Source organism: Rhinopithecus bieti, unplaced genomic scaffold (genome assembly GCF_001698545.2).
Source record: "Rhinopithecus bieti isolate Rb0 unplaced genomic scaffold, ASM169854v2 scaffold_73682, whole genome shotgun sequence".
Classification (NCBI taxonomy): domain Eukaryota; kingdom Metazoa; phylum Chordata; class Mammalia; order Primates; family Cercopithecidae; genus Rhinopithecus; species Rhinopithecus bieti.
Window position 1 is genome coordinate 1,616,694 of NW_016829166.1, and position 11,519 is coordinate 1,628,212.

At 45.6% G+C, this 11,519-nt stretch overlaps 1 pseudogene; it reads left to right on the top strand.

The window, feature by feature from the left end:
• The first annotated feature begins 67 nt into the window (after window positions 1–67).
• LOC108523908 (aldose reductase pseudogene) lies at window positions 68–1,325 on the top strand (annotated as a pseudogene).
• Window positions 1,326–11,519: the final 10,194 nt, after the last annotated feature.

Genomic DNA, 11,519 nt, shown 5'->3' on the forward strand with positions numbered 1-11,519 from the left:
AAAAAAGTCAGGGTAATGAAAGTCAAGGACACACTAAAATTATTCAGGACTGAGGAAGACCAAAGAGATGACAGCTGAGGCAAATTGCAGGCAGGGGTCTGTAATTCAACACAGCCATGACAGCCACATCAACAATGGTACCAAGACGGACATGCTGGGGCTGGGCACCTGGAAGTCCCCTCCAAGCCAGGTGGCCGAGGCTGTGAAGGTAGCAATCAACACTGTGTACTGCCACATCGACTGCACCCATGTGCACCAGAACGAGAACAGGAGCAGCTCAAGGAGCAGGTGGTGAGGCGCGAGTGGCTCTTCATCAGCAGCAAGCCATGGGGCATGTGCCACGAGGAGTGCCTGCGAGAGGATCCTGCTGGAAGGTGCTCAGTGGCCTGGAGCTGGACTACTTGGACCTCCACCTTATTCACTGGCCAACAGGCTGTCAGCCTGGGAAGGAATTTTCCTTGTTAGATGAATCAGGCAACTCATTCAGGGGCCAGTGAAAGCTACTGGCACCTCCAACGTCACCATCTCCCGGCGGAGAGGACCTTAAACAAACCTGGCTTAAAGTGTAAACTGGCTGGGCGTAATGGCTCACGCCTGTAATCCTAGCACTTTGGGAAGCCAAGGCGGGTGGATCACGAGGTCAGAGATCGAGACCATCATGGCTAACATGGTGAAACTCCGTCTCTACTAAAATACAAAAAATTTAGCCAGGCATGGTGGCACGTGCCTGTAGTCCCAGCTACTCGGGAGGCTGAGGCAGGAAAATTGCTTGAACCCAGGAGGTGGAGCTTGCAGTGAGCTGATATCACACCACTGCACTCCGGCCTGGACAACAGAGTGAGGCTCCATCTCAAAAAAAAAAAAAAAAAGTGTAAGCCAGCAGCAGTTAATCAGACTGAGCGCCACCGTAAGTCCCTAACCCAGGAGAACTTAATCCAGTACTGCCAGTCCAGAGGCAACATGGTGACTGCCTATAGCCACGTTGGCTCTCCTGACAGGCCTAGGGCCAAGCCCGAGGACCCTTCCCTCCTGGAGGACCCCAGGATCAAAGTGATTGCAGCCAAGCACAATGAAACTGTAGCCAGGTTCTGATCTGGCTCCTCACGCAGAGGAACTTGGTGGTGATCCCCACACCGGTGACACTGGAACACGTTGCTGAGAACTTCAAGGTCTTTGACTTTGAGCTGAGCAACCAGGATATGACCTCCTTACTCAGCTGCAACAGGAACTGAAGGGTCTGTGCCTTGCTGAGCTGAACTTCCCCCAAGTATTACCCATTCCATGAAGAGTTTCGAAGCTGTGGATGTCTGCTCTTCCTCAAGTAACCTACACCTGGTTTTCCCACCTCATTGTTTTCTTGCAAATGTAGTATGGCCTGTATCCCTCGGCAGTGGGGCAGCAATCTGCAGTGATTGCTGCCAGCAAGGGCTTGTCAAGCTTGATGTCAGGTCTGAAGAGCAGCATCAGTAAAGTGGAATTCTTTTCCCACTTTCTTTGCCATTTTTGCTCAGCTGAAGAAAGTACAACCTGAATACCCTTTTCTGATTAAGAAGGAGCAAAATCTGCAGAGTCAAAATAGTGCCTCTAACAGTTGAGTTTCGGCTGCTTGGAACTATAATCCTTACAGCAAGACTTCTCTTTGCCTCAAATAAAAAGTGCTTTTGTGAAAAGAAAGACAGAGGGAAAACAGAAGGCAATATAAGACTTTGGATTGAGTCGTTTTGCTGCATAGAACATTCAGGATAATTGACAAAATGTAACGGGGGATTGAGGATGAGATGAAGGTATGTGTCTTTTAATTTTCTGATTGGAATGGTGTAGTGTGGTTATGTAGGAGATGGCCTTGTAGCAAATACATCTGAAAAATTGGGGCAAGTTGGGATATGACGTGGACAAATTACTTTCAAACGGCTTAGGAAAAAATCGTTGTGTAGTGTACTCACAATTCGAAGTTTAAAAGTTCCTTTAAGCTTGAAAGTTTCACATTTTTAACAAAATAAAAGAAATGCTTTAGCAACAGAAACATGGCACACTTACAATAATAGGATAAATAAGCAGGTCATAGTGATCTATGACAGTTAAAAGATAATCTTTCCTGATGCATTGGCTGGCATCATTAAAAGGATGTTTCCCTTTGGGAAATGGTATTAGGACAGTTAATATTTTACATAGTTTATTTCTTTTTTTAAAATATATAGACAGAATCTCACTCTGGCCCAGGCAGGAGTGCTGTGGTATGAACACAGCTCACTGCAGCTTCGAACTCCTGGGCTCAAGGAATCCTCCTGCCTCAGGCCCCCTAGTAACTGGGACTACAGGTACGCTAATTTTTCAATTTTTTGTGAAGATAGGGGTCTCACTACATTGGCAAGGCTGGTCTCAAACTCCTAGAGTTAAGCAATCCTCCTACCTTGGCCTCCCAAAGTGCTGGGATTATAGGTGTGAGCCACCATGCCAGCCTTACATAATTTCAAATAGGAATTATAATAGCAGGGGGAATTGTTATTTTTCTTGTGATTTGGAATAACACAAGGGAGAATTAAAATAATAAGTGAAACAACATGGACAGAGAAAAACAATAATCAGTTGCCTTTTCATAGGAATAAAGCCATCTAGAAAGGCACGTGAAGTATGTGGAATAGAGGCCAAATGCACAGTATTGATGGAGGGGGAATCTAATGCGTCGGGAAAGGGAAAGCCATCAGGATGGGTGAGCAGAAATGATCACAGTTACTTCAGTGCACTCAGGAAAAACCCTGTAGGCCAGCCAGAATTAGGAGTGGTGGGGAGTGGAGGCGGGGAGTGGAGCCCGGCAGAACCGGGCCGTGGTCTGCATTCTTGGGACCACAGAAGTGAGGTAAGCCAGGAGCAGACACAACTGGAGTCCGACCAACAAAACACAATGAGTCAGAGTCTAATCCAAACCTGTTCCATCCCTGGTTGCCAGGCGAAGGGACCCTCTCATTAGGTTCATGGACTGTAATGAGGTGAGTCACCAGAAAGTAAAGGAAACGGTAATTACAGACAGGGCCATGCGAGGTCTGGGAGGAGTTCGGTGGTCATCTGGCCCTCAGGTGAAGGAGGAACGGCGAAGGCTTTGACTTACTGAACCCGTGTACTCAAGAGAGCTGCCACGTTCTGCTGTCTGCCCCTTGCAGACCCTGATGAGCCTCAGGGTTGCAAATGCCTATGGTCCCACCTGTTTTGATCCCAGCCTCCCCGTCTGGAGGGAAGATAGTCTGGGATGAGGCTGAAGAGCGCATTCCTAGAGCCCAGGTACAGGTGTCCTGGGCTCCTGGGGGCCAGGTGAAGGTGTCTTAGTTCCGCACCATGTAGGCTGCAACTGCATATGTGGGTCCTCTCCCTTTTGTCACCTGGAGGACAGGGCCCAGAAGAGGGTAGAGCTGACTCCAGGACAAGCTCCTAAGCAGTGGAAGCAGCTGCATGTTATTTCACTTTTTGAGGCACATCCTTCTCCTTGCAGTTATATGTGTAGCTCCAATACACACATCCTGTATTTGTAGCTCTAATTGGACACTCCAGAAATTCTCTGACCTCTGCGTTCTTCTGTTCCCATGTTTTCAGTAAGTCGTTTCAATTACTTTGACAGTAGGTACAACTGCCTTTCTCAAGCAGGAAAATCTTCTCAGCATTTCTCCTAAATTAGAAAGCTGTTTATACCTCATTTATGGTGTGGCAGGAGATCCCACACATCAAAGCAATTTTCTACTAAACATTATTTACCGTTTTCTATGAAATCCTAACATGCCAGGATAACCACAATTTAAATTTATTCAGAGGTCACATTTTAACACTCAGCAAATTGGAAATCTCTGAAAAGATCCCTTAAATATTCCTCTCTTCTGTCAACATTTTCAACCTGGAATGTCAACCATTTATGCTTGATTTTGTGTAACTAAGACTCAAAGCACTTTAGCAATCGTGATCCGCTTTTCTAGCTTCACTGGTGCCAGCATGGCATGGCCAGGATTGCCTACACATCTGCATTCGGTATTCATTAGATGCAAAGAGCATTCATGCATAGCCTCCTAATAGATAGGGAGAGGATGGTTTTGAAAGTGTTTTAAAAATATTCTGAGGGGGAGAGAGAGAGGGTCGAAAAGGTTGAAAAACTGCCTACCAGGTACTATGTTCAAACTTGGGTGATGGGATCATTAGAAGTCCAAACTTCAGCATAATGAAATATACCCAAGTAGCAAGCCTGCGCGGAAATATACCCAAGTAGCAAGCCTGCGCATGTTCCCCTAAATCTGAAAAAATAAAAATAAAATAAAATTCCTTTATTATGAAAAAATTTTTGTTATACATACACACATCTGTTAGAATTAATAGACAAATTTAGCCAAGTTGTAGCATATGAAATCAACAAGCAAAATCAGTTTTGCCTGTATACATTAACAACGGACAACCAAAAATAAAATTAGGAAAACAATTCCATTTACAAAAGCATTAAGAAGAGTGAGATACGTAGCAATATAACTGAGCCAAGCAAGCAAAAGTCTTATACACTGAAAACTACAAAATGTTACTGAAAAAAATTAAAGAAGACAGCAATAAACGGAAAGACGTCCTGTGTTCATGGCCGGGAAGACAATACTCTTCACATGCCAGTGTAACTCAAATGGTCTACAGATTCAACGCAATCTCTACCAAAATCCCAATGACATTTTTGTGGAAAAAGAATAATCCATCCTAAATTTCAGATAGAATCTCAAGGGACCCTAAAGAGTCAAAACAATCTTGAAAAAGAAGTACAGAGTTGCAGGTCTCACATTTCTTGATTTCAAAACTTACCACAAATGTACAATCATCAAAAGAGCCTGCTACTGACATAAAGATAGACATATATAGGCCAGGTGCAGTGGTTCACACCTGTAATTTCTATGATTTTTTTTTTTGAGACGGAGTTTTGTTTTTGTTGCCCAGGCTGGAATGCAGTGGCATGATCTTGGCTCACTGCAACCTCCGCCTCCCAGGTTCAAGTGATTCTCCTACCTCAGCCTCCTTAGTAGCTGGGATTACAGGTGCCCACTACCATGCCCAGCTAACTTTTTTTTTTTTTTTTTTTTTGTAGTTTTAGTGAAGACAGAGTTTCACCATGTTGCCCAGGCTGGTCTCGAACTCCTGACCTTAGGTGATCCCCCCCCCCCCCCCTCAGCCTCCCAGAGTTCTGGGATTACAGGCGTGAGCCATCATGCCTGGCTGGAAGTCACAAATCCTGTGACCTCTGGCCCCGTGACTCTTGAGCAGGAAGGAATTATAGACACGATGCCTGCATCTTAGCAGAGTTCAGACCCCTCCCACAGTCCAATTCTTGTGGCCTTATCATTCATCTTACAAAGGTGGTTTTCAGTCCCTGAGCAAGAAGGGGGTTAGTTTTAGTGAGAGACTATTGTCATCCTCACTTTCAAGTAAGGGTGGTTCACAGCTGTAATCCCAACACTTTGGGAGGCCGAGGTGGGCGGATCACTTAAGGTCAGGAGTTGGAGACCAGCCTGACCAACATGGTGAAACCCCATCTCTACTGAAAATACAACAATTAGCCAGGCATGGTGGCAGGCACCTGTAATCCCAGCTACTTGGGAGGCTGAGGCAGTAGAATCACTTGAACCCAGGAGAAGGAGGTGGCAGTGAGCCTGGGTGATAGAGTGAGACTTTGTCTCAAAAAAATAAGAATAACATAAAAATAAATTCCTCCCAAAGTCAGCTTGGCGTATGCCCAGGAATGACCACGGATGGCTTGGAGGTTAGAAGCAAGGCGGAGCCAACTATGTCAGATTTCTCTTACTGTCATCATTTTGCAAAGGCAATAATTGCCAAATGATCCACCAATTTTACTTCTGGGTGTATATTCAAAAGAAGTCAAAGCAGGGTCTCAAAGAGATATTTGAACCCCATATTTATAGCAACATTATTCACAGTAGCCAAAAAAAAAAGAAGCCCCAAGGTCCATCAGTGGACAAATGGATAAGCAAAATGTGGCATACAATGGAATATTACTCAGCCTAAAAAAGGAAGAGTAAACTAAAAATAAAATCCTAGCTGGGCATGGTGCCTCATGCCTGTAATCGTAGCACTTTGGGAGGCCAAGACGGGAGCATTGCTTGAACTCAGGAGTTTGAGACCAGCCTGGGCAACATGGCAAAACCCATCTCTACAAAAAATACAAAAACTTAGCTGGCCACAGTAGCGCACACCTGTGGTCCCAGCTACTCAGGAGGCTGAAACAGAAGGCTGAGCCTAGGAGGCAGAGGTTGCAGTGAGCCAAGATTGTGCTGCTGCATTCCAGTCTGGGTAATAGAGCAAGATTGTCTCAAAAAAAAAAAAATTGTAAATCCCCACAACTGACTGAAAGGACCCCTCTTGGCCAAGGGGACCCCAGAAATTTCTTAAAAACTTAATTCCCAGCTGTGACAGGAAGGGAGGTCAGACATGCCTCATTATACCCCCTTCCTTTCGGAGTTCAGGCACAACTGACCAGCATTATCATTAAAATAGAGATAAGGCTGACAGAACAGACCCTCTGTGGCAGTAAGACACCGAATTACAAATAAGACAGAGCAAGACTCAGTCTCAAATACATAAATAAGACCCAAGGCTATGCAAGGATAAGGTTAAATCACACCCTACAAATGATACAATCTCCTTAAATGGTTTTTTTCAATTAACCTAGTATAACGTGGCTTATTTTCCAACCTGACTAGTGTAGCATCACATGAGAGACAGCAGACCCCCTTATTTTAAGCATTCCTTTTTACTGACTTCACGTCTTTAGAGGAAGCTTAACTCTTGCAATCAATTGCCAGCTAAAGAATCCTGAAAACCCACCTATGACTTGCAACCCCCTGCTTTGAGATGTCCTGCCTTTTCTAGACAAACCAATATATAGCTTTCTTTTATGGATTTATAATTTTACCTACAATTCTTGTCCCCCTGAAATGTAGAAAACCAAACCGTAACCCAACCACTGTGTGATCACTCACTCAGGACTTCTGGGGTTTGTGTTTTCTCCTGGCCACAGTCACTCATATCGTTAGCAGTAGCAAATCCGACGGGTGTGCAGCAAACTCAATTCTTCCCTCGGAGGAAAGAATTCAGCCCAGCCAAGGGGCATAAAGCAGAGTGAAAGACCGAGGCAAGTTTTAGAGCAGGAGTGAGAGTTTATTAAAAAGTTTTAGAGGCCAGGCGCGGTGTCTCATGCCTGTAATCCCAGCACTTTGGGAGTCCAAGGCGGGGGGATCGTGAGGTCAAGAGACTGAGACCATCCTGGTCAACATGGTGAAACCCCGTCTCTACTAAAAAAAAAAAAAAAAAAGAATTAGCTGGGTGTGGTGGCACGCACCTGTAGTCCCAGCTACTCTGGAGGCTGAGGAGCAGAATCACTTGAATCCGGGAGACAGAGGTTGCAGTGAGCTGAGATCGCACCACTGCACTCCAGTCTGGCGACAGAGCAAGACTGTGTCTCAAAAAAAAAAAAAGTTTTAGAGCAGGAGCAAAAGGGAGTAAAGTACACTTGGAAGAGGGCCAAGCATTCAGCTTGAGAGATCCACATACACTGTTTGGCCTTTGACTTGGGGTTTCACACATTGACATGGTTCTGTGGTTTAGGTCTCTCCCCACTTGATTTTTCATTAAGGCGGGCTGTTCACATGCACAGTGGCCTGCCAGCACTTGGGAGGGGCTGCGTGCACAGTGCGTTTGCTGACGTTGTGCACATACTCATTTGAGACAATTTTCCCTTACCAGTCAAGTGTTCCTAAAGGAAGGTGGGATTCCAGATCATCTGCTATTCTGCCTCTTAGTGCACATTCATGAGCCCTCTTGCCCAGTTCCCAAGATCTCATTGGGAAGCTGCTGATCACCACCTTCAGGTGACTGCCTGTCCTTGGCATCAGCTGCAACCAATTGTTATTTTAGACAGACAGTTTAACAACTGCCTGACCATCACCTGATGGTCGCCTGACATTCCTGGGCAGGAGTGCGGGAGCCTTTCCCGCCCTGCTCATGTCTGCCTAGCTACCTACTCTGACAATATAGGCTCAGAAACAAACCTCTTTAAAATATTTTACAGAGTTTGTTTTTTCTAATACAGAAGAAAATTCTGACACATGCTACCACATGGATGAACCTGGAGGGCAAGATACCAAGTGAAAGAAGCCAGATACAAAAGGACAAATACTGGATGATGACATTTCTATGCGGGAGCTGAAATAGCCACATCCATAGAGACAGAAAGTACAGTGGTGGCTGCCATGGGCTGGTGGAGGGAGACATGGGGAGCTATTGTTTAACAGGTCAGAGTTTGAGTTTGGGATGGAGAAAAAGTTCTGGAGATGAATAGTGGTGATAGTTACACAACAATGTGAATATACTTAAGGCCACTAAACTTTACCCTTAAAAATGGTGAAAATGGTAAATTTTCTGTTGTGTGTATTTTACCACATTAAAAATAAAAATAGTAAAATAAAATATACTTTCTAAGCTACAGTTCCTTAGTATAACTTTGTCTGAGGTTATGTTAATAATGAAACCAATAAACAATAGTGTGGCTGGGGGCGGTGGCTCATGCCTATAATCTCAGCACTTTGGGAGATTGTGAGAGGTCTCCCTCACAAATTGTGGGCAGATCACCTGAGGTCAGGAGTTTGAGACAGCCTGGCCAACATGGTGAAATCCTCTCTCTACTAAAAATACAAAAAAATTAGCCGAGCATGGGGGTGCATCCCTGCAGTTCCAGTTACTCAGGAGGCTGAGGCAAGAGAATTGCTTGGAACCTGGGAGACAGAGGTTGCAGCGAGCCAAGATCATACCATTGCACTCCAGCCTGGGCAAGAAGAGCGAAACTCCATCTCAAAATAAATAAATAAATTAATTAATTAATAATCGGACACAAAACACTCCTCTTGGAGCCCTTAGATTGAGGAAACCAAGGCAGACCAACATTTGAAGCTACAGGGAAGTGGATTTTGACTGAACGGAATCATTAATATACCAAAAACAAAGTCTAAATCAAGCACTCCGAGATGACAGGACAAAGGGTAAGATATGACAAAACAAGGCAAATGAATGCAAGTCACTTAAGAGATCACAGAATTTAAGAAGTAAAATGGCAGGCAGGTAGGACAGGTGATAAACCAGGTGGCGGTGTCTGAGGTTTCTGTAGCACTTGGCCTGGGTCTCCAGAGTGACAGAGACCACCCACATGGACCCTTCTTTGTAGCCCATGATCTGAGAGGCAGAGCTGCTTCCCCCGTCAGGCCAGGACACCCACTGACTGATAATAAAGGTACTAGCATGGTCACCATTCTTGAACCTTGCCATGTGTTAGAAGCATGCTGGGCCCACGCACATCACTTACTCAGTCCTCTACGTGGCTTGGGGGCACAGAGCTGTGCCTGGCACAGAGCTGGGCCTCAAAAAAATGTCAAATTGCTTAACAAAGCTGGGAGGAAAATGGTATAATAGTTGTCACCAAGGTATGGACAAGAACTCTGCAATTCAGAGAGGTTAACCTACATGTCAAGATCGCCCAGCAGTGGAGCCACTGTTCTATCTTCCAGACTCAGCTCTGTCTTTCCAAGGCTTCCCCAAAGTCTTCTGTTCTGATGTAACAGCCAGAGAACCCTTTCGGGATAAAAATCAGATGAAGTCACTCCCCTGCTCCCTATCCTCGAAGGCTTCCAGCCCACTTACTGTGAACCAAGTGAAGGTGCTCTCCATGGCCTAGGAACCCCTGCACAACCCCTGCATACAGGTGTCTCCCACTGATCCCTGTACCATCAGGGCCCGACTCTATCCTCCACCAGCACCATCACCTCTCAGGGCCTTTGCACTTGCTGTGCTCTCTGCCTGAGGTGCCATCACCAATTCTGGATTCTGCTCAAACAGCATCCCCTCAGAGAGGCCTCTCCTGACCACATCATCTAGAGGCATCAAACACTCTGCAACCCCTCACCCTGCTTTATGCACACAAAATTATGTTATGTAATAAGATGTGAATTGGCGATTTCCCCCTTTAGAATGGAAACTCCATGAGTTCAGATACTTTTCACATTTTGGTCACTGCATCCCCAGAACCTAGTGTTCAGTAAATATTCGATGAATAATGAAGGAGTGACTGACAAGCTATTTAATCTTGAGGGCACTAAGTTGACCTTACCCCAGGTCAACTTCCTCTTGCTACAAAGCTTGTGCAAACTGTCCCTTGAGCACAGAAAATCATGCCATAGCATACTTACTGAGTGTGGCATTTCCTGTGCACACACATCTGAAGTATATCACAACACACCTTGTCTCATTCCATAGGCCTCTCACCTTGCACACACGGCACAGTGTCTCTTCCTTGACTTCTCCTATGCCCATGTCTTTGACCTTCCTTTCTTAGCACCTTTCGCTCCCTAACAAGCCAGATTCCAAGGCTTCATATCCTTGGATAGGTGTTACCCAAATCACCCCACACCAGCTAATTAATGGGGTCATTTCAAGGGAAGAGGCTCTCACAGTTCAGAACTTCAGCAGATGTCTTCAGGGTAAAGGATGGGGATAGGCAAAGGGGAGCTCAAAGGACTATTGGTCTTTCTCCTTCATCTCACGTCTCTTGACTCAGGATTAATCTGAAAATAAAATTCATTCCTCACTCACAATGGCTCTTGGCTAAATACAATAGAGAGCACATCACTAATCCCAACTCTCTATGCAGAATGGCCAGCCAGGGGAGTCTCTGCCCCAAGAAGTCACTGGGCATAGCAGGACCAGCTGGGCATGGTGTCACGGACTCCTGCATCAGAGGCAGGTTGCAGTAGATATGCTCCAGGGACACTGGCATTGCCACAGTGCTCCGGTGATGGCCCACTGTTGAGTGGACAGCAGCTGCTCTTTTATAGGCTACTAGTTGTTGAGCACTAACTCAGCCCCAGGCACACAGCACCATCACACAACAGAAGTATGAAATAGTGGAGATTCTTGTACCTGCCTGTATCTGTTAGCTCTTGCTGCATAACAAACCCTCTCAAAACAGAGTAGCTTAAAACAACTGTGTATTTGTTTGCACTTTGAGCTAAGCTTGCTGGGACAGCTGGTCTCTGCTCTGTGGGATTGCAGCAGTGCTCACACATGCATGCCATCAGCCGCCAGTCGGTGGCCTCACTCGTGTCCAGCAGTGACTATCAGCAGGGCCCATGGAGAAAACCAGGTCATGTCCCTGTGATCTAGCAGCCTAGGCAGGCTCCTTCAAAGGGTGTTGGTTCAAGCATTTCCAAGAGCAGCAAGAGAGGCAAGTTCCAACATGCATGCACTTTGCAAGCCTCTGCGTGCTGTACATTTGCTAGTGTCCCATTGGCCAGACTAAGCCACGTGGCCAAGTCCAGTTTCAAGAGGTGAAAAAACAGACATCTTTTCTTGACCAGAGAGCTGCAATATTACGTTGTGGAGTGTTGCAACACGAATGGGAAGAATTTGTGGCAATGTTTGCAATCCATCATATTGCCTGTTTCAGCATA